This window comes from Cavia porcellus, unplaced genomic scaffold (assembly GCF_034190915.1).
Source record: "Cavia porcellus strain 051 isolate PalLab524CR breed Dunkin Hartley unplaced genomic scaffold, mCavPor4.1 scaffold_30, whole genome shotgun sequence".
Classification (NCBI taxonomy): Eukaryota; Metazoa; Chordata; class Mammalia; order Rodentia; family Caviidae; genus Cavia; species Cavia porcellus.
In genome coordinates this window covers 3,505,561-3,532,266 of record NW_026947513.1, presented here as the reverse complement: position 1 = coordinate 3,532,266, position 26,706 = coordinate 3,505,561, and the positions used below count along the sequence as shown (strand labels likewise).

The 26,706-nt window shown below is 38.5% G+C and overlaps 1 protein-coding gene across 5 annotated transcripts in view; it reads left to right on the top strand.

Annotated features, from left to right (window-relative positions):
- The window catches only part of Kcnip4 (potassium voltage-gated channel interacting protein 4), a 1,100,013-nt gene that overhangs the window by 860,254 nt on the left and 213,053 nt on the right, over positions 1 to 26,706 (top strand). The window lies entirely within an intron of this gene.

Genomic DNA, 26,706 nt, shown 5'->3' with positions numbered 1-26,706 from the left:
CCTCATGATGGAGTCAGCATGTGAATAAAGACCCTGTGACAGCCTCATAGAAGGAAGCTGTCTGAAATCGGAAAAGAGAACTCTCACTAGGTAGCAAATTAACAGACACTTTGAACCTGATTTCATAGCCTGTTAAACTGAAAAACAAAGGTCTGTTACTTAAGCTGCCTGGTATGTGATATTTTGTTATAACAACTCTCGTTATTTGAAATTGTAGACAAACACGACTTTGAGAACTGCATGAATAGGAAGGTTGAGTGTGAAAGATGTGTACAGGACTTTTTCAGATAAAGAATCTCTTCGTAAATAACTTTTTGTAGAACGTAAGCCTGGAGATGCTTGGGGAATCTCCCACTCCCACAGTGGCAAGTGTCTCAGCCAATATTCTGATGACCTCTACCTGCATTTGATAGACATCCTCTAAGGTGCTCTAGAAATTGGAACTAGTTTGAAAAAAGATCAGAGAGTGAAACCAAAATAAAATGTACTAGTATGGATTTACAGTATAGGAGAAATCTAAGAGTTCATAATAAATGTATCATAGTGAAGTTTAGAAACAAGAAACTATCCCTTCAGGGGAGTCTGGAATCACCTCTATGAAAGAAGTTAGAAGCTATAGTCTACACTTGGTGACATCTAACTGAGTATGTTTTGCTTGTCTAGATTTAAATTATAAGGAAAGGAAAGAGATAATCAACCCATGACATAGAAAAGGAAAGGGATTCTCCAGGATAATTCAACTTCACAAAAGTTATCATTCATAGTAGAGGCATAGAACCTAGATTTTGTTGAAACTAGCTTTCAATTGTATCCAAAAATAACCAAGTTTTATTCATCCATTCATTCATTCATTCATTCATTCATTCATCAAATATTCGTTTTCAACTGTGGGCCATTCACTGAGCCAAATGTCATGTGCATGTATCACCAAGCATGCCCTGATGTTATGGTGTGCATAATATTTTATGGATTTTTTTTCTTTTCTACAAAGTTCTATACATTTTAACAGTTTTGCAAATGACCAAGAACCATATATCAGCTGGCAAATTAGCATTCTCTAGCTGATTGATTTGATCCGTGTAATTCTACTCCTTTATTATTTGTGAATATTCCTTTCTTCTTTCCTTCTTTCCTTTTTTCTTCCTTTTTTCCTTCCTTTCTTCTTTCCAAGTGTTATTTTGCAAAACATGCCAGGTAAACAGTAGAAATTCAGAGATCCTGATCTTTGGCAAAAGATATAGTGAAAATGGGTGTCCGAGAGCAAAGGTGGGAGAGGAACATTTAACTATGTGACCTAATGGAAGACCCAACACCTATCCCAAAGATGATCACTTCGCAGTTCTCTAACAGAAAAATGCCCATAGCTGCAGCATAAAGTCCATCTTACTAATTTTGTGACATAGTTATTTAATCAAACATTTTATAGACCAGAATAGCTTTTGGCAAGTATGACACTGCAGTTTCAACCAGAAATATTGTCATGCTAATGGATCATCCCAATTGTTTATCATACTTTTCAAATGAAAAAAAAATGAGAAAATAAAATACGGGGCAAATAGGGGAGTTTGGTAGCAAACCTCAAGAAGTGAATGCAGTTCTACAGATTCCTTAACAAAATGTAACTCAGATAATTGCATGACTTTCTTTCTTTCTTTTTTTTTTTTTTAACTAGAGCAATGAACATTTTTTTCTGTATTCTAATCTGGCTGCAGGCCTTAGTTCTGAACAGTACTGCTTGGCAGCTTCCATATATTATATGCTTAAACAGATTTTTAATCATCCAAGATGGGGGCTGCTTGGGGGTACGTCTTATTTCAGCTTAGAAGTCAGCTATAAAATGGGAGACTCATTAGGAACAAAAGCAGATGAGCTCAGTTAAACTAACTGCTCCCTGGAAGCCCCTGGTGCCTTGGAGGGTGGCTTTGTTTAACTAAGGTTTACACAACAAACAAGGATGCTTCAGGTATCATTAGAGAAAAGCAAATCAAGGAATGACACAATTTGTTTCTCAGTCAGGGTACTTCTCATTTGCTGTCTCTTGGGACTGCCAAGCATCAGGGCCTCCTTTTGGATCCCTTGTTTGCTTCTGAGATAATTACTGAAGAGTGTTCAGGGCACCATTAAATCCAGATCTCTCCATTAGACTTCAGAGCCTGGTTGCAAAGTGGTGCATTTTTTTCACACGCTTGATTTGCAAAATGACTTTCTCCAAGCCCTGGAACGTGGATGCTGTTGGTCCTAGGATTGGTCCTTAGCAGATCCTTCTTGTTCTCCAGGATGGTTTTTCCCATATAGTTCTGAGATTTACAAATTTAGAAGTTCTCATTTTCAGGGGAACACAGTCCCCCTTCTGAGTCTTTCAGAAAGTATGACACTCAGTGGAGGCTGCTCACTGGATTCACCTGGGGTGACCTGGAGGGGGGAATCTGAAAATCACCAGTGTCCAAACCTCACTCCCAAACCTTTTGATTTTAAGGTTTCAGGTGTGTGTGTGTGTGTGTGTGTGTGTGTGTGTGTGTGTGTTTCAGTTGTTATTTGTGTTTATTATAGTTCCAACTACTGGTTCTAATGCACGTTCTATGCTGTGAATCGCTGTCCTAACCAGGGTAACTTTATTCATCAAAGCACTTTCCGTGACACTGCTGGGGAATTCAAAGCACTTCCAAGAATTTTGCTTGGAATATTCTCTGTGATGTTTTCTTTAAGAACAGAAAGAAGAATTTGATGCAAGGGCTTCTGAAGCTAAATCATTCCCAGGTGCTACATTTCATTTAGCGGGATCCATGCCACTCCCCATTCTGAGCCCTCAGTCTGCTCAGCCTTGACATGGTGCCTGCACATGCCACCTCCGTCAGCCCCAGGGCATGTATTTCACATACTGTTCCCTCATAGCCATGGCACAGGCCAGCCACTTCCTGCCCCATGTCCCAGGAAAAGTCCTATTCCTCCTCTTGTACTTAGGCTTATTTCCAGTACCCGAACCAATCCATGCTTCCATGCCTTGGGAGACTTTTAGACATACCTCAGCTAGACCTCCTCATCTGCACTCTCTCAGCGCTCTCATTTGACACATCTCTTTTCCTGAACAGACAACGGGCTCTTGAATGAAGATACTTACTGTTTATGATGGGGAATGGCCGTGTCTCGCTTATACTTGGTCAAGAACATTTCCTTCTCCAAGTTCCACTTCTCCCTCCACATGTTTTGTGTTGTCACATTTTATAAGAGTGGCGTAAATTCAAATGCTACTTCCTGTAAGAAGCAGCGGCCCAATCTGTCTCTGTCACCTTACTCTGTTTTATTTTCTTTGTAGCATGGATAGAGCATCTACATTTCTCTTTTCTACTTGATCACATTTTCATATCCATCTCCTTCTCTGGAATGCAAGCTTCCTGAGGACAGGTGCCCATCTGTCTTACATCTGCAGTATCCAGGACCTAGAAGAATGCTATTATCGTGATGGGAATGGTGAGTAAATTTACTGAGTTTCAGGTCAGATAGATCCATTTAAATCCTGGCTTTCCTGCTTCCAATTTTTGTTCCTGGGAAAGATGCATAACATCCTTGTACTGCATCTCCTTCACTCTATGCTCTCTATTGCTATCCTGTTGATATAAATACTTTTAAGGAACCCAGGATAGGGAGTTGAATATAACTCAGTATTCAATAGGTAGGTCAACCAAAAGTTTCCCCCAAAATTCAGAAAAATTAAAATGCAAGAGAAATCCATGCACATTATAGAATCAAAATAAGCAGTTAGTTTGCTCATCACAGTGATATCACTGTATTAAATAAGGAGCCTGAGGACCTTGATGAGCACCTGTTCTTCCTTTACTACATCCAAACTCACTCTCTATTGAAATTGTGCAAAAAAGGCTAGTTCCTGGCTCCCTCAAATTTGACTTCTGTATTCGTTACAAAGTTGTGAAAACCATCTTAATCCAGCATGTCCCACTGTTTAGGATAATTTGAGAATCAACTTAGTTTGAGTTCACAAGTAAGTTATATATCAAAATAATAGAGATAGATAAATGATATGTGGCTAGAGAGATACTATGTTTTAAGGAATTTTATTTGCTAAGTATGAAATTTAAATTTTCTTTATTGTTTTTGTATTAATTATTTAGAGTTGAAAGAATGAAAGTGTCCTATGATTAGACTGTTGGTAAATACATCCCCGTAAATGGGAAAGAATGGAAAGGGTTCAAAAGTTACTTTTTGTTTGGTCTGTATCATAAAAGAGTGCCGGTAACCTACCTCCCAAATCTCAGGAAGACACAGCCTTTCCATTGACCAAAATGAAGTCAGGAGAAACTATGTCTCTCCAGATATCTGACCTGCAGTTGATGCTGTAATCAGAAGAGTCCTGATTTTTCACAAGGAAACCCTTCTGTAGAACAGAATTAACTTCCCTGACAGCCTCATATTTTATATGAAAAGATCTATACTTTTGTTATGTAGATGAGTGAACCAAATATCTCTAGGCCAGAACAAAGTGACCCCTTAGTGGTCCTTCTGCTTTCAACGATGCTTTCAACAACGCTCCGTCACTTCGCTCCTTTACCTGCTTTACCTCTCGGCTCCTTCTTCAAAATGTCTTTAAGTTTGTTTTGCCTAAACTGCTCCATTCCTACATCCTCCTCCCTTAACCATCTTTAAAAACAGAAACACGCTCATTTGCAATTCTGTGTTCAATCAACATACCCTTGCAATTGAGTTTCCATCTGTGCTGCTCTTCTGGGACAATGACATCCGTACTGCAAAAAGGAATTCGGTGTTCACTGTCATGGGACCCTCTGCATTCAAAAATAATCATGCCTCAGTGTGAATTTTTATTTATTTATTTTTAAATTTTTGAATTTTGTCATAAGACTTTCCCACTTTTTTTTTTCAACTTCCGTGTTCTCTTTACTTATCTGTAACTCACTCTGACCAGGAGATCTTCTTGTCTGGGGTGTCTCATATATTGTGATGGTTTGGACATAGTCCCTCAGCCTCTCTGGGATATCTGAGTTGTGATGATTCAGTGAGCCCAAGACTAGGTTGTATTTCTCCATCATTAAATGTATTCCTGCTTCTTACTCCCATCTCATCACTGACCTTTTCTTAGCCAAGCTAGAAATTGAGGAACCATCCTTTTATCCCTTCATTCCTTAGCCAAATGTGCACTGAATCTCAGTCTTTTGATTCTTCCTTCTCTGCTTTATTGCTGGTGGACTTGGCCTCACATGGGCTTTATCTTCTTTTTCCTGCAGTATTATAAATCTAAGCAGTCTCACCATCTGTAGCCTTGAGTGCTTTATTCCCTGTTTTTCCTCACTAGTTAAATTTATACTGTAGTCACAAGGAACTGAGACACAAATCTGATCATGGCATTCTGCATAAATTCTCCAATAATGTCAACCTACCATGTTTTCAAACACTACCATGTCTTAGCATGACATATTCAGCCCTGTGTCACCTACCTGGTCACTCCATATCTCTCTAGCCTCATTTGTAGCTGCTCTCTGATTTGAACCAGTTCATTTTTTAGGGTAAATACAGTCCCATCCTCCTAGTAAACCTTTGCATAAGCTTCTGCCTCTGCCCAAAATTGTCATCTTAACTTTATTAAAAAATTGTTGATCATCATTTAAAATTCTGGAATACCACCTCTTTCTGGGAGATGAATACATGGGTATGTGGCTGCTTCTGAAAAGAGACTATCAGTCTGGTGTAATAAAATATTTATAGCAGAAGCATTGATTCAGATGGGTGAGAAGATATATTCTGATCACATTCCTGCTACTAACTAGCAGTATTATCATAGAAAAGTCTCTTCTCTGCTCTGCCTCAAAATGCCTTTGTCCAAAATGACCTGTTTAAAGTAGAAGCTTCTCCAAGTTCCCTCCAGCTTCCATTTTCTGCATCTTCTCACCAGGGAAGACGCATTTCAGTGTTGTCAGTAAATCAGCAGTGCAGTACAACTTCAAACCTTGTTGTTTATTGATCACACTTAGGTAAAGTGGCTTTTATATGAAATCAATGTGTGTGTTAAATGTATTCAAAGTAATTGCTTTATATACTTAAAGGAAACACATTTCCCATAGAAATGAGGTTTGCTTAGCCCCACCTTGTGGAGTGCAGTGGTTTTTATTGTTTTTCCTTTCGTTGTTGAAAGCTAACAATTTGGAGAAAGAGACCTTGACAAAGAGGAAGGAATATGAGTGTTAAAACTAGATCAAGACTCAAATGCTCACAGCGTCACTGACTTTCTACATGTCCTTGAGGAAGTTATATTATTTTTTTTATGTTTTCTTAGTGCTAAAGTGAAAACCGTTAACTACTAGTATGCAGCAGTATGTCAAAACTAGTGTCAAAATTAGGATGATACATGTGAACACAGGTTGCCTGCAATTTGTTGTTATTGAACAAACTGGGAGTCAGAGTAAGCAGGTAATGATGGCCAGATCTTTCATAATGAGGGATATATTTATAGCATTATCAGGTAACATGAAATAAATGAGATGCTCTGGTGTTACAGTGAGAAGGAATTCAGGAATAAATTAAATTCCTCTCTTTTACAGATAAGGAATATGGAAGCCAGAGAGGTTAAATGACTTACCTCAAAATAATTCTCCATCAGCTGATGTGCCAAGTATTTCTGGGTCAAAATGTTATCCTTCTCTTTGGTTTATATTTCTCAAACCTTAGCTTGCACAACAGTCAGTCAGAAAGCATATAAGACCCAGATTGCTGTAGTCACTCCCAGAGATTTGGATTCAGTAGGTCTGAGGTAGTATGCACAATTTGCATTTTGAACATGTATCCTGTATTGCTGATGCTGTACTTTGAATAGAATCACTACAGACTTTATTCTGAATTGCCTAGGAAGAGCTCTCAGATTTCTCAAACACCTCATTCTAGTGCAGTGACATGTAGAAGGATGAAGCCATCTGTCTGGACTATACACTGCCACCTTTGATGGGACACAGCACTGCCAGTGATGAGAATGAGCAATTCTCTCCCTGCTGCCTTTTCCCGCTATACTCTTAAATAAGGGTGGTATGTTTCCAAAAACATACCGATGCCTAGTTTTATAAAAATTGCAGTTTGTTTTGGCTGATTTATTTATGATCATATGTGGAGCTTCTAGAGTGGACATGAAACACTACTGTCCAAGATGAGAAACTGGCCTTGGGGCTCATGAGTTACTTTGTGAATGGAAAACCCAGCTGCCTTTGTCCCTATATGTTGATAAAAAATACAGCCCAACTAAATGCTATGTGGAAAGCTTACACATACCTAAAGACTTTGAGGAATCACACCATGCCCTCTATGTATTTCCTTCGAGAAGAGAAAAGCAGGTTACATCCCCAAGGTTTACTTGTGAAGCTGATAGTTTAGTGCTTCCTGTTCATATTTCCATAAAAACAATTGTGCTGTTTCAATTGAATCATGCATTACAGATTTAACAAACGTACCTGGGCACCAAATTACTATTCATAAAATTATTTCTAAGAGAAACTGTCCTCTTGTTGGCCAAAGTGAAAAGGTAATTCAAAGCAACAAGCAGCATCTCATACAGGAGGAGGTATCTCAACAATCAGATGCAATTTGGTCCCAGTACAATAAACTTTGAGCAAGACCATGAAAGTATTTAAGCCTCTGGGTTACCTTATCTGCCAAACACAGATAGTATATACGTCACAAAGTCTTTGTGACAGTTAAACAGGATTTATGTGTATAGGCTCTGCCACCTTATCTTGAACAAAGTAGCCACTTCATAAGTTACTGTTGTTGTTTCTTAATGAGTTTGAATATGCTCATTCTGTGGCTACTGTTTCACCTTTTATGGTCTTCTGGGTTTTTGTTTGTTTGTTTGATTGTTTGGATTTTTTGTTTTCTCCTGTGTTCTTGTACCAGAACTTAAACCCAGGGCCTCTGGCGTGCGAGGAAGGTGCACAACTGCCCATTGACAATCTGACCCTGTTTATTATTTTGACACACGGTTTCACTAAGGTGCACAAACTGACATTGGACTTCTGATCTTCCTGCATGAGCCTTCTAAGGAGCTGGGATTTTAGTAATGCACCACAATGTGGGGTTCTGCTCTTTTCTTTTTACCTATGCAGCAATGATCATGGAAGAAGCGGGGAACAGGAGAAGAGATGGCCCTTGAAATCTCGCTTTCCTCCATTAGGCAAAGAAATTCAGATCCACCCAGCTCAGATCGGAAATCTTCAGACCATTTCAGCATGCAGAGACAACTCAGGGCTCTCAGTTCAGCTCAGGACCCACCTAAATGGGAAGAGAGAATAAAGATTAATGATGTTCTGTTATCACTTAAACTTTTGTTGAATTTGACTTACTTGTTACATTTCAGCTTCCTTATAAACAACTTCTGAAACAATTTCATAGTATTTTTTCCTGAAGGAAACCTGAACATTTTTCTATATTGATATTTCAAAATAAAATATTTAATGGTAATACATTACCTCTGTTTATGTTAACTAGGGGGAAAGCCTAGTGTGTTCACGAAGGTCAGTGTTTATTGCTTTGAGTTGGTATTTCAGCCACTTTCATCAACTCAATATCAGATGCCTACTACATGTGTTCATGATGCTGGGAACTGTAAATGAAGCTGATTAAAATTCTGCCTAATGACAGGTAGAATCCAGTGGAGAAAACAAAAAATAAAGAAACTTACATAGCCCATATGCTAGTGGTCAGGAATGATGAATGGCTTTGGCAGAGGTAAGGGGAAACTGGGAAAGATAGCATGTAGTTTTGGGTGAGGTACCTTCCGGCCTCTATGAGGTAGAGGAAACCTCAAGTGCAAAGGCCCTAAGGCAGAAGTAATTGCTTTCTACCTACCAGAGAAGTCACCATTCTGAGGCGGGTGGAGGAAGGAAAAGTCCACTCAGAGAGAACATTAGATTTCAAATGATCATGAGCAAATGCTCATGTGCTGCTTGTTCAGGTAGTTCTCGGTAACTCTGATCCCTGAGGATGGGGTGTTTAGTAGGTGAGGATAAGCATACTGGGAAGATGGTACTGGCAGCGCCAGTAAATTCCAAGTTATGTTGTAAAAGCCTTGTTTTATTTTCTGCTTCTGTCTATGCACATCACTTTCTTATTTCCTTAAAATGTAAATTGACTTCACAGATAACACTTATCTTTCAATTAAGATGCTAGTTTTTTATTAGAAACTTGAATATCATCTTGGACACTTTCCATTTCCCTCTCGGGATTAATTGATTCCAGTATCTATGGACTTCATCGCTTTTGTGTCTCTCACAATCCATCCTGATCTCTCCAGAGAGTCAATCAGTTTCTAATTCATATTCTCTTCATTATTCTCTGCCTTCAAGTAATCTTCTCAGTTCCTGATCAGTTCTCTAGACAACCGCAATCTGACTTCTCTAATGTACAGAGTTGGTGCTGTCTGCCTCTGTTTACTATTCAGAGATTCCCCCATGTTCTGAAGATAAAGAAGTGCACTATTTTAGTGGGTTCAAAAGAAAAAAAAAATTGAAGAAAGAGACTTCGTGATCTGGGTGCTTCCTATCTTTGTAGCCTCAAATATTGAAATGCAATTAATTCCTCTCCAATCCACCCACTTGTTTTTCCTATCCAAAAAACCTTGCACACAGCACTGAGGTCTTGTCCATGGTCTAAGGTGAAATATATGATTTCTTTCTGGTTTAAGCCGTTACACTTTCCTCAACCAGCAATGGATTTTCCCTGTCTTCGTCTTCTATAAGCTATTAGCTCATATGGGTTTTTTTCCCCAGAAAAACTGTCCAGATTCAATTGTCTGCCTAATGAACTCCCACAATAAGCCACCTTTGCTATCACTGCAAATGTTTAATAGCTACCTCCTCACTTCACGGCATTCCCCACTGAGCTATAACTCCAAGAGGTCAGGAGCTGCCTCATATACACAGCATCAGATTCCTAGCACTCGCCTCAATTTTGGGCTGATACTAGATCCTCATTAAGATAAGCTGAATGGCCTTGGATTGAATGGAAAAGCACAGAAGCTCTGAAATTAAGTACACAGACTATAAGGTGTCACACAGGTGTTAAGATACTGAGTCCATTTGGTGTGTATCTGTGCAAAGAGCTACTGATCTCATTTATAGCTATAACCCTTTGTCATCTCCTGCCACTGAGGGTGAGATGATTTCCCTCATTTCTAAGCCAGCATACTAGCAGAAATAAGCTATGAATTAAAATCTCAATCTTCTACCCTTTCAGACTTGAAGGCTACTTAATAGACCAAAGATCAACTTTTCTTATCCACTCATTTAACCATGTCAAAACTCATATAAAAACAAGTAGTCGTCTTATGAGATTTTTTCCTGTAGGCTCTTACTAGAAATTATACATTATATTGAAAATCTCTTCAAGCATTGTCTCTTGTTTTTCTCCCATGCTGACCCTCTGGTGCTCTGCACATGTATAGACATCTTCCAGCTCCTCCTACATTCTTGCCTTGAGCTGATTGGTCCTGGTACCACAGTCGAACTTGGAGAATGATAAAGTAGCTGTGTTTATTACAATGGTCTTATTCGCTTGAAGCCCTCTTATTTCCCATGAAATATTACTTCCAAATAGCTCTGTAGATTTCTCATGTGCTATGGCCTGGGCACACTGGGCTCCTTCTAGAAGGCCGAGTCTCTCCTCTGGCCTTCCATGTGCATCTCCTTCTCTGAATCTCATGCACTCTTGGCACTTTATTACTTTATTTGAATGAGTCCCAGATTTTTATCTCTAGCTCCAGCTTCTCCCATGGTACAGCTCCACTTTTAAGTTATCAGTTCATCATCTCCACCTGGATTCCCCACTGGTTTCTTAAATGCAGTTTTTTTGAAAGTTCAATTATCCTCACTTCCCTCCATGTTCCTATTTTTAGTCTCACTGAAGGTGACTCAGAGGGACTCTCTGGCCTGTATCTCTCTTCTATAAGGAACTGTATCACAGGAGTGGGTGTCCAGTCCTCTACTGTATGAAGTGACCTGCCCTCTGACCATAACAGATTGAACCAAGATTATTTGCTTGACTTACTGTGGACCAAGCAGCGTATTCCTATTTGATGTCTGAACTTTGGAGCTGGACAGATGTGTCAATAGAAATAAGCATGGTAAGGGCACCCTCTATAGCAGACGTAAGAAAACTACTGCACCAAGTCTCCCAGCACTCTTTTTGCTCTGTCCCTTCCTAAGTTGTGGACGTCCAGTTCTTCCTACAAGTTTATGAGTTGTCCTAGCTCTCTTGCAATGCATTTTTACAACTTTTTAGCTATTTCACTAGACTGAGCCAGGGAATTGCTGACAATTCACAGTACATACACAATTCATAATCACTTCAGATCATCTTTGATGGCTTCTGTTTTCAGCCTCTGCTTCACTCTGCTGGAAGTGTTCTGCAAGATTTGCCTCTGCATCTTTGCCAGTTTCTGTGCCCCATCCCTTTCTGCCCACTGGTAGAACCACTGGCTTAGACTGTTAGCCTTTCTCTTTGGCTTTCTCTTTCCAGTTTATCTTTTCTTTCATTGTACCAATTGTTTTTGTTTTTCTTATTACCAGATGGAGCAAGTAAGACCCTGCTGAAAGTGTGCCATTTGCATCCCAGAAATGTTGACTGGATCTTCATCATCTAACTTTCTTATGGATATTTCAGAATCATCATCTGGCCTCTCACATTTCTAGTCTGACATGATTGTCTCTTGAGACTCTTGTCCTGTTAATATGAAGTAACTTGTGAATTCTAATTCTCACCACTGATGGCATAATTTACATGCTTTCAAGTGCCTGCACAAGGTAAAAATTCAACAAACAGCTGTGCGAATTTTATCACTGATAAACTCTTGTTTAGATGCTGAAGATACAGTGATGAGCACGTTTAGTAAGGTGCCTATATACAGCAAGCAGCCAAGTGAGGAAAGACATGTTCTCTTGCATGCAAACTTACCTGCTACCAAACATATAAGAAAATATTGGCTGCTGCAAGACTATTTGGTAGTGTGACTGGGCAGTGGTGAGAAGCAAAAGAACATTTCTTATAGAGTGGTGAGTAAAAGCCCCTCTGAGAAAATAGCATTTAAGCCTAAAATTGAGTGGCTAGATAGACAAAGGAAGAAGCAGAACTAACCTTGAAGGAAATAGTCTTTTGCATAGGAAGATTCCCAAGTCCAAAGACCACAAGCAAGAATAATCTTAATTTGGTCAAAAAGTGCTATATGCAGAGAGGACAGTAACTAGGCAGAGGGAAGATAAAGATGGTCTAAAATGATTTCAGAGAAGGCTAAGAGTATGTTTAGGACTTTGAATATGATCTCCAAGACAATGCAGCACTAGGGAAGAGTGGGGAAGTACCACAAAGATGTAGTCTTTAACTTGATGCTCTGTAAAACCAGACTGTATGGATGTGAGAATGAAACCAGAAAATCAGATGAGAGTTTGTGGCATGGGGGTCAGCCTAGGACTCTGCTAACAGAATTGGTGAGAAATTACCAGATCAAGATTGAGTTTTGGAGGTGGATTTGGTAGCTAGATTATGTTTACATCTCTTGCATATTCTAGCACATAGTGGAACTTAATAAATATCTATTAACTCATTCAAGGAGGTACTGAGCTGCCATTTATAATCAAAGGCAGACTTTATGAAGCTCTACTTAATTGACACCAGCCCTCCAGCTTCTCACTCTTCTCTTGCCTATAAAATCCTTCTGTATTTTAAAGGCTTTCTTATCTACACTAATATTCTTCTTTGGTTTCGGTAACTTAGGCACAGCTTTTAGCTCCATTTTCAGAATGTAAGCTTTATAAGATAAGTCTCACCTTCTCTTGAATATTTTGTAGGGGACACAGTCAGTATGAACTTTTTTGACAAATAAATGAGTGCACAAATGAAGTGAGATGGAAATTATGTGACAGGGTTCGCAAGTAAAGAGGAAACTACTGAGCTCCAGCATGTGAAATCTGAGGATCTTTCTGAACAGATTAAGCAAGTTCACAATGCAATTAGTATTGGCTCTGGAAAGGAAGGGTAGGAAGCTCTGGGGAGGGTGACTGAGAGTGGCAGGGTCCTTTGAAACCAGAAACAATGTGACTCAGGCTCATGGACATGAGAACAGAGTTTTATCGTTGCAGCTTTGGAACCTGAGCCAAACTGTTCTACCTTGGAGTAGATGTCTTAACCTCTGCAAGACAGTTTCCTCACTTACCAAATGAACATGTAGTAAAAATACCTCTGAACTGGATACTGAGAAAGCAATAATTAATTTTATAAAGAGAGTTGCTGTTTGCTCTGACCTGCCTGAATGTACTATCTTAACCCAGTTACTGCTCATGACCATGACAACAAGAAGAAGTAGGCACTGTATTACCTCTAGTTTATAAATCGCCAATGCAAAGCCAGAACATTTAACCCAAGAGAAACTTTTAGTTTACATTAGAAATGAAAAAAGTCTCCCAGGGAAGATGGTGGAATAGTAAGAAGCAGAGTAAACAACCTCTCTGAGAGTCACTGTTCAGATGCTGGAATACAGCATCTTGAGAAAGACAAGAGTGAAGGAAGTGAGGCCCCTGGAATCTAGAATCTACAGTGAGAACTGAGGCCCATAGAGAGACTAAAAAACTAAGAAATTCAATAAAGAAGAAGGCTACGGTAGTTGGTAGCACCTTCACCCAGAGCCAGACCCACTGTGCGAAAGGAGCTGTTGGAACCTAGGGACAGACCATCATGGTCACAGTGGTGACTGGCAAGACTGGAGGCCTCTGCAAATAGACCAGTGGTAGAGGGGAGCAGTGGACGCAGAGGACTTTGCTGACTCGCGGTGAGTGCAAAAGGCTCAGTCTTCCTACGGTGGGAGAGTGATAGCAGGGAGCCATTTTGCAGTCAGGCTAGATAAGCCCAGAACCAGAACCAGAACCGTGACTGGCTCCATCTAGCAGCTGCTAGCTGGAGCAAACCAGTGGAAATGGCTTGGACTGAGCCTTGCACCTGTGCACAGTCCAGCAGCCATCACCAATGTTCCCTACCAGTAATCAGCTGGGCCAGAGCCAGCAGCCCCCCCCCCACCATCCGTCTTCTACCATCCAAGACCAAGCTCATAACCAGCTAAGAGACAGCAGCCAGACTCATGCCTGTGTGCACTCCACCAGCCACTGATGAGCCGAAGCAGACAGTCCTGCACTAGCACAGTTTCTGTGATGATTACCATCAGATATCTGTATCCAGCACTGGCTGGAAGAACCAGTCATGCTTCAGAGAAATTATAGCCAATTCAGGAAGTATGTGGGACCCCACTACCCACTTGTCTGGAAGAACCCAAGAATATGTCAAGTAGAAGAAGCAAAAGGCAGACTCTGGCCTCTAATCCAAGCAGAGCTGGTCCAGGAGATGTAAACACAGAAGAGGTCAGGAGTCACACACCACAAGTTTCTGAAGTGATGGCAACTGAAGTAATGAAACAGTTTCATGAGGCTATAAAAGAAATTAGAACAAAAGTACTATCTCAGGTAAAAGAAGAATAGAAAAGCATAATAAAAGAATTGCTAAGCACCTCTAAAGACATAGGTGGGAGAAAAGAGGAGCATAGCAAAATTATGGAAACCTTAAATGAACAACATAAAAAAGATTTAGAATGCATGAAATAGATTCAAAAACATATCCAGGGAATTAAAAACTTCACTGAAAGCTGGCATAACCACTTGAAAGAAATTAAAGATAGACTTTCAATCCTTAAAGACAGGTTTGCAGCTTGCAATCGTGAAAGCAAAGATCTCTTAAAAATAACAAGGAACCAGGAAGTAACAGTTCAATGGCTGCAAGACAATCAAAAGAAACATAACTTAAGAATAACAGTTGTGAGTGAAAAAGCAGGGGTCAACACAAATGACATTAAAAGTGTATCTACAAGTTAATATCAGAAACCTTATCAAGCATAGAAAAAGGAAATGACATTCAGATAAGTGAGGCATGTAGAATGCCAGCTAGCCATAACCAAAATAAATCTACACCCAGACATGTAATAATCGAGATCCTAGAAATTCAACACAAGCACAGAATATTAAAAGCTGTTAGAGAAAAGAAACAGATCACCTATAGAGGAAACTCCATCAGAATCATGGCAGACTTCTCAACACAAACCATCAAGAAGAGCTTGTAGCAAATTATTTCCGATCCTGAAAGAAAACAACTTCCAACCAGCTTGTATCCTGGAAAACTATCTTTCAAAATTAATTGTGAAACAAGATACCTCCACAACAAAGAACAATTGAGGGAATTCATGACCACCAAACCAACCCTATAAAGAATACCGCAGGACATTATAGAGAGAGATAAAAAAAAAAGACCATGGTTCCAGGAACAGAGGTAGAGGGCGCTCACTGAGCAGAGCAGACAATGGAATGGAGAGGAAAAGTAGGCAGCCAATGGCAGGAAAATGGCATGACAGAGATGAGCCAGTGCATATTGGCCATAATCTATAATATAGATGGCCTCAATTCATCAAAAAGAAAAATAAACACAGGCAGAGTTCATCAGGTGACAGGGCCCATCATTGTTTTATACAAGAAACACATTTAACCCGAAATTGGGTTCATAGACTGAAAGTCAAAGGAGAGAGAACAATGCTGTATGTAACAAGGTACCAGAAAGAAGTGGGGGTAGCTTGCCTGTCAGTTGCCTGGATAATAAAGTCCTGGCACTTTTATACATTGTAAAACTATTCAGCTATAAAGAAAGATAACCTTGAGGCTCTTGTAGGTAAATGGATACAACTTGAGATCATGCTTATGTGTGAAACCATTCAGAGTCACATGGATGAATATTGTGTTATTTCCCTAGTATAAAAAACTAAAGGAGTTAGTGGGATCCAAAATGCACAATACATTCTATGAAAGTGAAAGAGAAGGAAATGTCTAAAAAGGGAAGGCAGTGGCCATTGTTAGTCTAGTATTGTGATTTGAAACCCATATTTTCATTATTCTGTTTAGTTTGGTTTTATTCTGTCTCAGTTTGTATAATTTTATTATATTTGATGGCATAGAAAGCTATTTCAAAGACCATTATTGGTTTTCTACTAGCTTTTTTTGAAGCCCTATATTACTTTCATTGTTTTGTTTTGACTGAGTTTATACTATTTTGTTTTGTTTGAATCACTATGATGTGGTTTACTATTATCTTGTTTTGAAGTCCGGTACTACTTCCATTGTTTTGTTTTTATTGTTTTTATTCTGTCGTATTTTGTTTGATTGTATTATGCCTGATGATATGAGCAATTCTTTTGAAGATAACAAGAGGCATTATGGTAGCCATTATTGATTTCCTTGTATTTTGTTTAGAAGTCATGTACCATGTTCATAGTTTTGTTTTGATTGACTCTGTTTTATTTTGTTTGGTTTTATTCTCTTCAAAATAAAAAAAAAATTAAAAAGAAATGAAAAAGTTTCAAAATTGGATAGAGAACCAGATTAACTGTTTATATTCTCAATCTGAAGCTGTTTTTTGACATGAATAAGGCAAACATTAATGGTATGTATTTTCTCATTTTTAAAACGGACTGCTATGCAGAATAGTGAGATTAGGCTTATGAAAGTGTAAATATAGATAAAATTTCTCTGAAAGTCATGAATAAGTGTAAGTGCTGGAAAGATTTAGAGTTGATTTTTAACTCAACTGTGTATGAAGTCAATACTTTTTCTGTAATGTCATCCTTGAGAAATTTTTCTTTCAATTTTTAGTACATTTTTACAATGAATATTGATCACATTCTGCACGCGGAGTTGATACATGTACATAACTCAACTCAAATATTTTTTATCCCCTTTCCTCTGCCTTTTCCTCTCTCCTCCATTTGTTGGTCCCCTTCTCATTTTCAAAGGCTTATATCTGCCTATTTCCTATTGTTTATGTTTTATTTTTCACTTTATTTCTATTTGATGTTTCTCATGTAAGAGAAACCATGAGTTACTTAAGCTTGTGTTTGTGATTTATTTCACTTCACATTATGGTTTCAAGGTACATCTACTTTCTTACAAATGGCTCAAATTATTCTTTATTGCAAAATCATACTGTAGTGCATGTAAACACCACATTATCCTTGTGCATTTATGTGTTGATGGGAATATCAGCCAGTTCTAATACTTAGCTGTTGCAAATTATGCTGGTATAAACAGTGGGTATACTTGTACCACTGCAGTATAATGTCTCCACCTCTTTCATGGAAATACCTTGAAAGGAAGTAGCTACATGGTAAGGAATTTCTGGTTTGCTGAGAAATCTCCATGCTGATTTTCGTGATGGGTGTCCTAGTTTACATCCCCAGCAAAAATGCAGAAGAGTTCCTTTTCAACCAAAGCCTTCCCTGCATTAGTTATTATTTGATTTTTTGATGATAGTAGATTAAGATGGAATCTCAATGTTGTTATAATTTGCATTTCTGGAATTGTCAGAGATTTTGAACATTTTTCCATGTATTTATTTACCATTTGTACTTCTAAGACGTTTCTATTTAGTTCAGTTGCCCATTTTGATCGGGCCTTTTATTAGGTAGGTCTAATTTTTTACGTTTTATATATTCTAGATATTAGTCCTCTGTCCAAGGAATAGCTGGCAAATTTTTTTCCTATTCTGTAAATTACGTCTTCATCCTGTTGGTGGTTTCTTTTGCTGGGAAAAAGGTTTATTTTGATATGATCCCTTTTACTAATTCTTGATGGTATTTCTTGTGCACTGGAGCTTTTGTTCAAAAAGTCTTTGCTGACCCCTGTGTCTTCAAGAATTTTAGTGTTCTTAGAAGAAAATTTCTTAGGAATTTCCCAAGAATAAAACCACTCCTTCCCTACAGTTTTGTTAGCACTGTGAACAGTGCTTCTGAAAGTCATGGCCTGTACTTTTCTCACACTCAGAGAACTGTACACTGACTGGAATGGAAAAACCTCGCTAGCTGAAGAACATCATTGATTTTTTTTGGTTTTGTTTGCTCTAGGATCCCTGAGCCAGTTGATTAGCATCTTCTCTGGGAGTGCTCTTATTTTAAGAAGCACCTTGTTCTCCATTATCTTTTATGATCGTCCTAGAAATTCTGCAAAGGAGGACCATAATCCCAGTTATGCCTGCTTCAGCCTTCAATCCCTGCAACTCATGATTCATCTGCCTGGGGACCCACCCAGTTATTTCTGAACACAAAACTGAAAGTGGATTCTGCCTCTGTCTGATCATCAGTTTATATCTTCTAAATATTTTAGTGTTCCTTTTTAATACTTTGAAATGCACATTCCTCTGAGTCTATGCACTTGGAAAACAGAAGTTCAGAGACAGAAATAGTAATTAAAGGTGTCCAAGTCTTTCAGATTCTTTAGCACACATACCATGTACACTCATTTCATTTGGTTGTTCCTAATGAAGTTCAATGTATCCTTATGGGTTTCAGTTTAGGTTATTTTTTATTGAAAAAGTATATGTGTGGGTGTTAAAATAATTAAATTTTATAATTGTATATTAAGGAGAATAAAGATCCTTCAAACTTGCTCACTTTCTAAAGCCTGGAACCTATCAATATTTTAAGTCACATGGTAAAAAGTAATCGAAGTTGCAGGTTAAATTAAAATTACTAATCAGCTAATCTTGAGAAAGATAGACTGCCCAGCACTGTCCATGTAGACCCAATTTAATCACAATGATAGTGGTAAAACAAGGCAAAAAATCATTGCTAGAGGAATGTAACATGAGTGAGTCTCAACTCGCCATTGCTGAAGTTGATAATGGGAGAGAACATAAGCCAAGACATAGACATCCTCTTAAAACTGGAAAATCAAGACCAGGAATGTTCTCTGCAAAAGTGTCACAGTCCTGCCAGTACCTTAATGCCAGGCTATTGGGGCCCATCTGAAACTTCGAAACTTTAGTACTTCCAATAATGTATTTTTATTATTTTAACCTCCAAATTTCTGATATTTTGTATAGCAGCACAAGAAACTAAGATGAATTGATTCTAGCATTTCAGTATTATGGGTGCAATAATAAATTATTTAAGATAGATTGCTTGCAACTCTCATTGACTGTGAGTTCTGGGAAATATGTCAAGCCCCTCCTCAGTTCTCCAGGTCTCTGTACCTGAAATTAAAATAGAAAAAGTTTTTTTTCTTCACTTTATCTTTAAAATACAGTATACTCCCCTTTGCATAAGAAATTCTTTCAAATGTGGCCCCAGCTTCCCTGACTTCTACTTTAAAATGGACGTTCAGTGTTTTTTGTCTTTTAGGGGCACCAGCAACCATTCAGCTTCATGAGCAGTGTAGCAATCATATGGTCATTGTTATGTTAGTCTTGGCCTTTACAACCAATTCACATGTCTTCACATTCTTGGAAACTTTTCTGACCTTCTCACTAGAGAAATTTCTATCTTGTATAGCGAATATTCCTTTGCATTTATATCCTGTTATGTAGACACCTTAGCTCTCCACTATCATAGAAAAAAATCCAGTGAATAATCCAAAGACTTGGCTTTAATTCCTGGCTGTCAATCCTGAGCCAATAACTTCAGAAAACTCACAACTGGAAAATGAGTGTCCACCATGACTGACAACCGCATCGTAGCAAGCATTCCCTGAATATCTGCTCTGTGCTTGGCTCATCACTATCAAGAATGAGAATGTAAGACCAGAACACAGGGAACTTCTCTCCTCACTTGGCCTCACCACTTCTGACCTTGAAGATGTGGGAGATTATACGTATATGTGAACACATGCTTGCCGTAAGTGGGGGGTGGGGAGAGAGGGTGAGAGAGAGAGGCAGCTACAGAGAGACAGAGCAGAGACAGAAAGAATGTCAATAAACAGAGATATAGAAGCATTTTAAAAGAATAATGTTGAGAAACTGTACAAAATGTTCCTTCCATATTGTTTTTACAGCTTTTATAAAATGTGGTATGATGAAGATCATTCAGTATCTCTGGAGACCTAAGAAGCAGTTTGCTGGTTTGTTTCCCAAATACCTACTGGGGTGCGAGAAATGAATGTACAGCTCTAAGACCACAGAGTGAGTCTCTAGGAATCCTATATCTAAGAAGTGAACGACACTGCTGAAAGCAGAGCCCTGGCCAAATCAATGGAAATGTGTCAGGAGCTTTGGAAGAGACACAAAAGGCAGGGTTGAGTCCCTGCACTGGATAGTGCACCATCCCTGGGGATGCTGTTGATTATACTTTTTAAAACCACCTGTTCCTGTTTCAAGGCCATGTAAAGCTGTAGCCAAGGTGAAAAGATTCTTTGTACCTGTGTATAGACCCAAAGCACTGATGGAGCAGGGAATGAGACTAATTTAAGGAGAGATAATCCCTTATCTATAGACATCTTTGGAGTCTTTATTCCTGTTTTACATCATGTCTATATGATCTATGAGAGTTTGCTAAGAAGAAAATAAGTTCCCCATTCATTTTTATGTGCTTGAATATCTCAGTACTTTGAGCAGAGGATTTCCTGTTTCTTTTTGTCTTTTACTGTTTCTGTCTTCTACTTTTTTCCTTCCTCCCCCTCTATCCTGAACCCCTTCTCTTATCTCATTTCATTTTACATTGTTCCCTGGAAAGAACTGAATATTAAACACAGTTCAAAATGAAATTAATGCTGCATCCTCCTTTCCTGAAGATCATTTTCACTTCACTCTTTGTGCAATGAGGCCACAATAAAAAAGAACAAGTGCAAAGATAATGATGTTGAAAGATGCCTCTCCCAGATGACAAGAGCAGTGAATCATGAATGAGGAAACTTCGGGTCAAGTCCTGCTCCTTGATGTCTAGTGTGGAGTATGGGCAAGTTACTTAAGCATCTCGGGATCTTCATCTACACAATGGTGGTTAATACTTTTAAGTGTCCACTGGGATGGTCCAACAGTTCCATAAGTTACCTTATGCAGTCCATATAGCACACTGTATCAATGGTGGAACCCCAATTTTTTTGTAATTTTAATTATCAGGTAATAAAAGAAAAGATCACTATCTTTTCCTGGAGAATGCTTGCACTAAATGCATCCCAGTAAAGGGGTAATATAGAGAGGCTACATATAAAAAGATGAGAACAGACCTAAAATTTGTAGACTGCATTAGAATGAATTTGAGAACCCATTCAATTCAGCCAGTGAGCCTGAATAAAGAAAAAGAAAAGAAAGCAAACAAAAGGGGAAGGCAGGAAAAAGTATCATAAATCATAAGGAAAATTCATCTCATGAGTTTTTCAATAATCTAACTTAGATAAACCTTTATCTATATGAACCCTATATATGCTTTGATCATCAGATACCTGAGAACTGTTTACATGATACATTAATGCAATATTGCTGGAAGTTTGTTAGGATGGAATGCATTTTGCCTTTTAGTTGTATATGTAAACAACCTTATAGAGTCGATAGATACTCAATGCAGAAGGCTGTGAAGCTTAATTGCTTAATGGATATCCATATACATATTTTAAAGAAATCTATTCAAAACACATTTACTAACCTTTCAGACAGAGCCTTGCAGCTAAGTGAGATACTCTGAGTCCAGTCTCATGAGACAGTTCATCCAGAGGACATGTAGAGATCTTTGCAAAGTCTGAGAATCTGCGGCTCAGAGGGACTTAGTATACTTTAGGGCAGATAATCATTTTCATGTATGCTTATTATTTTCCTGGGGAGGTCACTATTCTCTGACCATTGCTAAGGACATAGATTAGGTTTCTTACTTCAACAGAATATTCCAGATGATGTCAATCGTATTTACAACTTGTTTCTCTTTGTTCCTGTTGACAGGAAGAATAATTTTTTTTTCTTTTTAGAACTTCATTTCTTTTTAACTTTTCAATATAGCATTTGGATGTTACGTGTACTAAACCAGTCAGTAATTGTAAGGATTTGAAAGATTTAAAGCCATATTGTTGAGTTCCATGGCATTTATGTGTGTAATGATCATATATCCAATGTCTGCCCCAAAACTGTATACATGCTTGAACAAAAGAAAAACTTGTATAAATATTTTAATACTAAATTTTTGGAACACCATGAGATAAATATGTTACCTTTGGCCTCTAAAATTACAAGAGGTGCTCAAAGTACTGGCCATGAGCTTCCAGACATTTATTGGTACAGCAGACTGCTGTAATCTTGATCCATTGAGACTGCTGCATGTGCATTTTCAATTTCTTCTTTAAGGTCCAGCAGTATAGTGGGTTTCCTGCGATACATGACATGCTCTAGGGTCCCCCCATCTAGGCTAACACCATACTGTTTTTCTTTTCCTGAAGTGTGTGTACACTTTTTTGGCAGATTCTGTTTGTGGGAGAGTTTGGTAAATGATAACACAAAGGATTGCAATTTGAGATTTATGTATGTATTTTTAACAACTGCTGATAAGTTAGAGAGGAGTTACAAGGCAAAGGAGAAGAGGTTGTGCTGCTAAGGGTGGTAAATTATGGAATGGAAAATGCAGAAAAGAAATCGATGCAATCTAAGTTTTCTGGTAAGGTTTGTTACTCACACTCGAGGCTGACTTTCTGCACAGGGATGATGGTTTTCTTCCTCCTGATTTGGGAGAGTAGAAGGAAAACACCTTTACAAAGAGAAATGTCTGTGTTCATATTCTGCTTCTGACACAGATGAGAAGCACCTGACTCTTGCTCTTCCCTGAGCCAGCTGGAGGAGTGTGTCGCATGGCCAGCAGCTATCTGCCTCTCTCATTTTCTTCTTTTTGCCTCTGCGTTGTCCCAAGTGGACTGGGACAGTTCGCTTCAGTGTCTTCTTTGTTACCTAGCAGTGTCCTTCCTGGCTATCAAACCTCCATTCTCTACTCCAACATGAGTGCAGCCAGACAGGAAAGTGGTACTGTTTCCCACCCCACTACTTCAGAGGATACCACTGCCTTCCACCATGGTAGAGTTGGCCTACCGTGGCTGGCACAAGCCGGATTTCACCAGTGACGGTGGCTTGTTTTGTCAACTGTTGGCCTCCAGAATTATCTGGTATCAACATTAGTGCTACAAGAGTGGCACTTCATAGATTTTGAAATAAACAAAAGCATCCAAGGGTGATAAGCAACACCCTTCAGCAGGAGGGAAAGTATAGAGAGCTTTTTCTCAGTTTTCTTCAATTCAAAATAATCTATATCAAAGCATTATATTTTGGAGTGATATTTCCTACCTCTTTCCTAGACTATTAAATTTAAATTTGACTTAACCAGTTCCCATGTGTTTTACAATTCTTTGTTTATGTTTGAAGAGGCAATAGGTAGGTAGTAAATTAAAGCTGACTCAATATTTTTCTCCACCTTACTCCAGTTGTTTTTGTGTTAACATAGTGTCAACACTCTAAGGAACACGTAATAACCTGATGGCAAGGTTATTTACTATATCACTGTGAAAAATCACCAGTACCCCCAATTTAAGGAATTTCTTTTGGCTTACGTTTTGTAGAGGTTTCAGTCTATATTCTGTTTTCTCAAAGCCAGAATGGCAGAGGGCTATGGTGGAAGTGTGTTACTCATGACATTATACCCAGGAGGCAGAGAAAGTCAAAGGGAGAGAGGGGAAAGGAGATAGACACTTCTAGGTCATGCCCACCATGTTCTTCCTCTTTCAAGCAGACTCTGCCTTCTAACAAGTCAGTGAAAAGCCCCCATAATCCAATCATATTTGCAAAGCCCTACCTATAAGAGCATGAAACTTTGGAGAAACATCAAGATACAAAATATAACACCAGGGAATATCTACTGGTGAAATTTCAAACTAAAGCAACCATTAAAAGGAAGGAAATAATAAGTTTCAAATACACTGTCATCTCATTTAAGATTATGTGAAAGGATCACATGGACCAGTTAAAACAAATCACAAGTCTACTGGCTGATCCTCTTTCTCTGTCTGGCCAATTGACTTGGGCATGCCTCCTTGGAGTAAGTTTTTATTTTAGTAAGGGTTTCTGACAACATTTGCTTTTCACACCCTCTTATCAGAGTCCTAGTTTGTTTGTTTGTTTGTTTGTTATCATTCATCATGATACAGAGTAATAAATGATGAAGTGTGTAGGTCCAAACACCAGTCCTATATTCAAGTCTTAGTTCTTTGAAGTGTAATCTAGATGACTTCAGGCAAATTACTCAACTGTTAGAAACCTGAATTTTCTTCTACAGGCCAATGTAATTATACAGCTCTTAAGAAACTGAAAAGTCAAGATTTTAGAATATGATTAATACTTATAACTAATCCATAGATGTTAATGATTATTATTTTTAGAGTAAATCACAAACAAATTCTGGTTTACCCTTTTCTGAAAGGGACTTTGTGAAAATAGTCTAATTCCCATGTCCCTTGGTTTTTATTCTTCTTTGAAATAGTGATAATACCTGACATTGATTAATGGATGAAACTAATTTATACATTTAAAGTACATAGTTTGATATCCGGTTTAGAGTCTTTGGGTAGGAAATGTTAGTGCATTCTTTTGGTGACAAAATCATCATGTGGATGGTATGTCAAAGTAGCCCTGGCATTTGTGGAAGTCAGAAGATGTAGCTGAAATGAAAAAAAAAAAAATAAATAAGTAAAACAGAGTTCAGAAGACCAAATGATAAAAGTGGCTGAGGAAGTAGCTAGGAAACACTAACCTCTAAGAGGCTCGTGGAGTTGACCCTAAACTTGGAATATGATTATCCTCAGGGGATTTCCTTTCTGAAATCAACAAAGTTGGTTATATCTATGGGTTTTCTGTGTGCATGTCAAGGATGGCAGGGCTTTCACTCTTTGGAAAATAATATGTAACAATTTTAAAATGTAGCCTGTTAATAAAGAGATCAACTGACAAATATTTGCTGAATTCTCTTGAGGATATAAAGGGAAAAGCAGGAATTTGGGAGCTGAACAGGACAACATTTGAATTCAGAGTTTTTATTCTACTGGCTTGGTCAAATCACTTAACCTCTCTGTGTTTAGTTGTTTTCAACTTTGAAATGCCATCATGTAGGATTAAAAGACACAGTTATATGGGACTTGATCTAATTAATTTCTATATTTTAAAGATCTTTTGATTTCTTATATCTAAATACAGTAGGAATTTCAAAAACTAGTTACCTAAAACCTTTTCGCCCATCACCTACTAAGTAAGACCAGCTCTACTGGCTTGGTAAATTAGTTGAAAAAAATGTGTGGACATATGGATGATGGCTGGACAGATAGATACAAAGAAATGTCCCATGACTACGACATTCACATGAAAAGCATCATTATGAGGACTAATACATTGGCCCAAGTGTATTCTTGGTACCAGAGGAGTAAAAATAGCCTTAATGTTGTGGTAATTTGCAAGTCTTCATGGGAAAATAATATCAGAACTAGATGACAGGAACGGAGAAGAGCAAGTCCTTTACCCCAGGAGATTCTGCAGACGCTTTCATAGTGAGCACATCTCTCATAATCCCACAAGCCCCATGCCCTGAGCAGTGGGCACCGGGCCCTGGGCCTGCTCTCCACAATGTCGGTTCATTCGCATATCATCCCTAAGCAGGTTTAGCATTTCCCTTTTTAAAAATTTAGTTTTGAGAGAAAAAACAATAACAATGACATGGAATTTTGAAACAAAATAATAGGAGGTTAACAATGGTTAATAGGGCCAAGGCTATATGTCAGTGGCACAGCACCTGCCTGGCAAATGCAAGGTCGTGAATTCAATTCTCAGTACAAAAAAAAAAAAAAAAAAAAAAGGCTACTAGGTAGTATAGTGTTATCTTCAAAGTAGTGGCTCAGATTACAAAATATAGGCTTAAAAAACTGATCAATTAAAGCACAAGCTATTCTTTTCCATAAACTAATGGAAATTAGTAGATAATTATCTTAGCTATCTTGTGTGTGTGTGTGTGTAATTTTCCCTCCCTTCTTTTCTCCTTTCCCCCATCCCAGTTGTTCTTTCCTTTTGAGCAGTTATTCCCCTTTCACAATATCTACTGTACAACATTTCCTTTTCTAAACTGAGAAAAATGAAACTCAAAAATAGAGCAATTTCTCCGAGCTTCCCCAGCAAGGGAGGCAGAAAAGTAAGATTTAAGCGAGAGCTGCAGACCCTCGCTTGACAGCAGTGTGCCACAGCTGGTCGTGATAAAAACTGCCATCACCGATGGTTTCCTCTTCTTTAAAACTTCCAGCCTAGAACCACCATCTACCACTGCCAAGCACAGTTGCTCACCTGGAGTCCTGAAGAGTTGTGTATTCCACAAGCCCGCTGAACTTCCATTCCACTGAAGCCTGACACTTCCATTAAACTGAAGCCCCTATAAGCATGCCCACAAGCTGGGCATTATCATTTTATCATCCAGCTATTTGTAGTTCTTAATAACCATCTGGATAAATGCCTTTTTCCATCCAATCAGTCTCCCCAAAGCTTGGCACATAAGTTAACTTCTTGGTGCTCCATTTTCCTCATCTACAAAGTGAAGATGATCTTAATAGCTGCCACATAGATTTGCAAGGATAACTAACTGCTACATCAATGTAAAATTGGTAAGCACATAGCGAATGCTCAATACGTTAGCTGTTATTATAGCCGCATTTAATTCAATAATTTTCCTTTAAATGAAGTGTTTGGCTTTTAAGAATGGGAACTGTGTCCAGATAAGTTAAGTGCCTTGCAGAAGACTGAATGACAAAGAAACAGGAGAATATGGTGCTCGGAACTGAGATGGAAGCAAACTCTGGT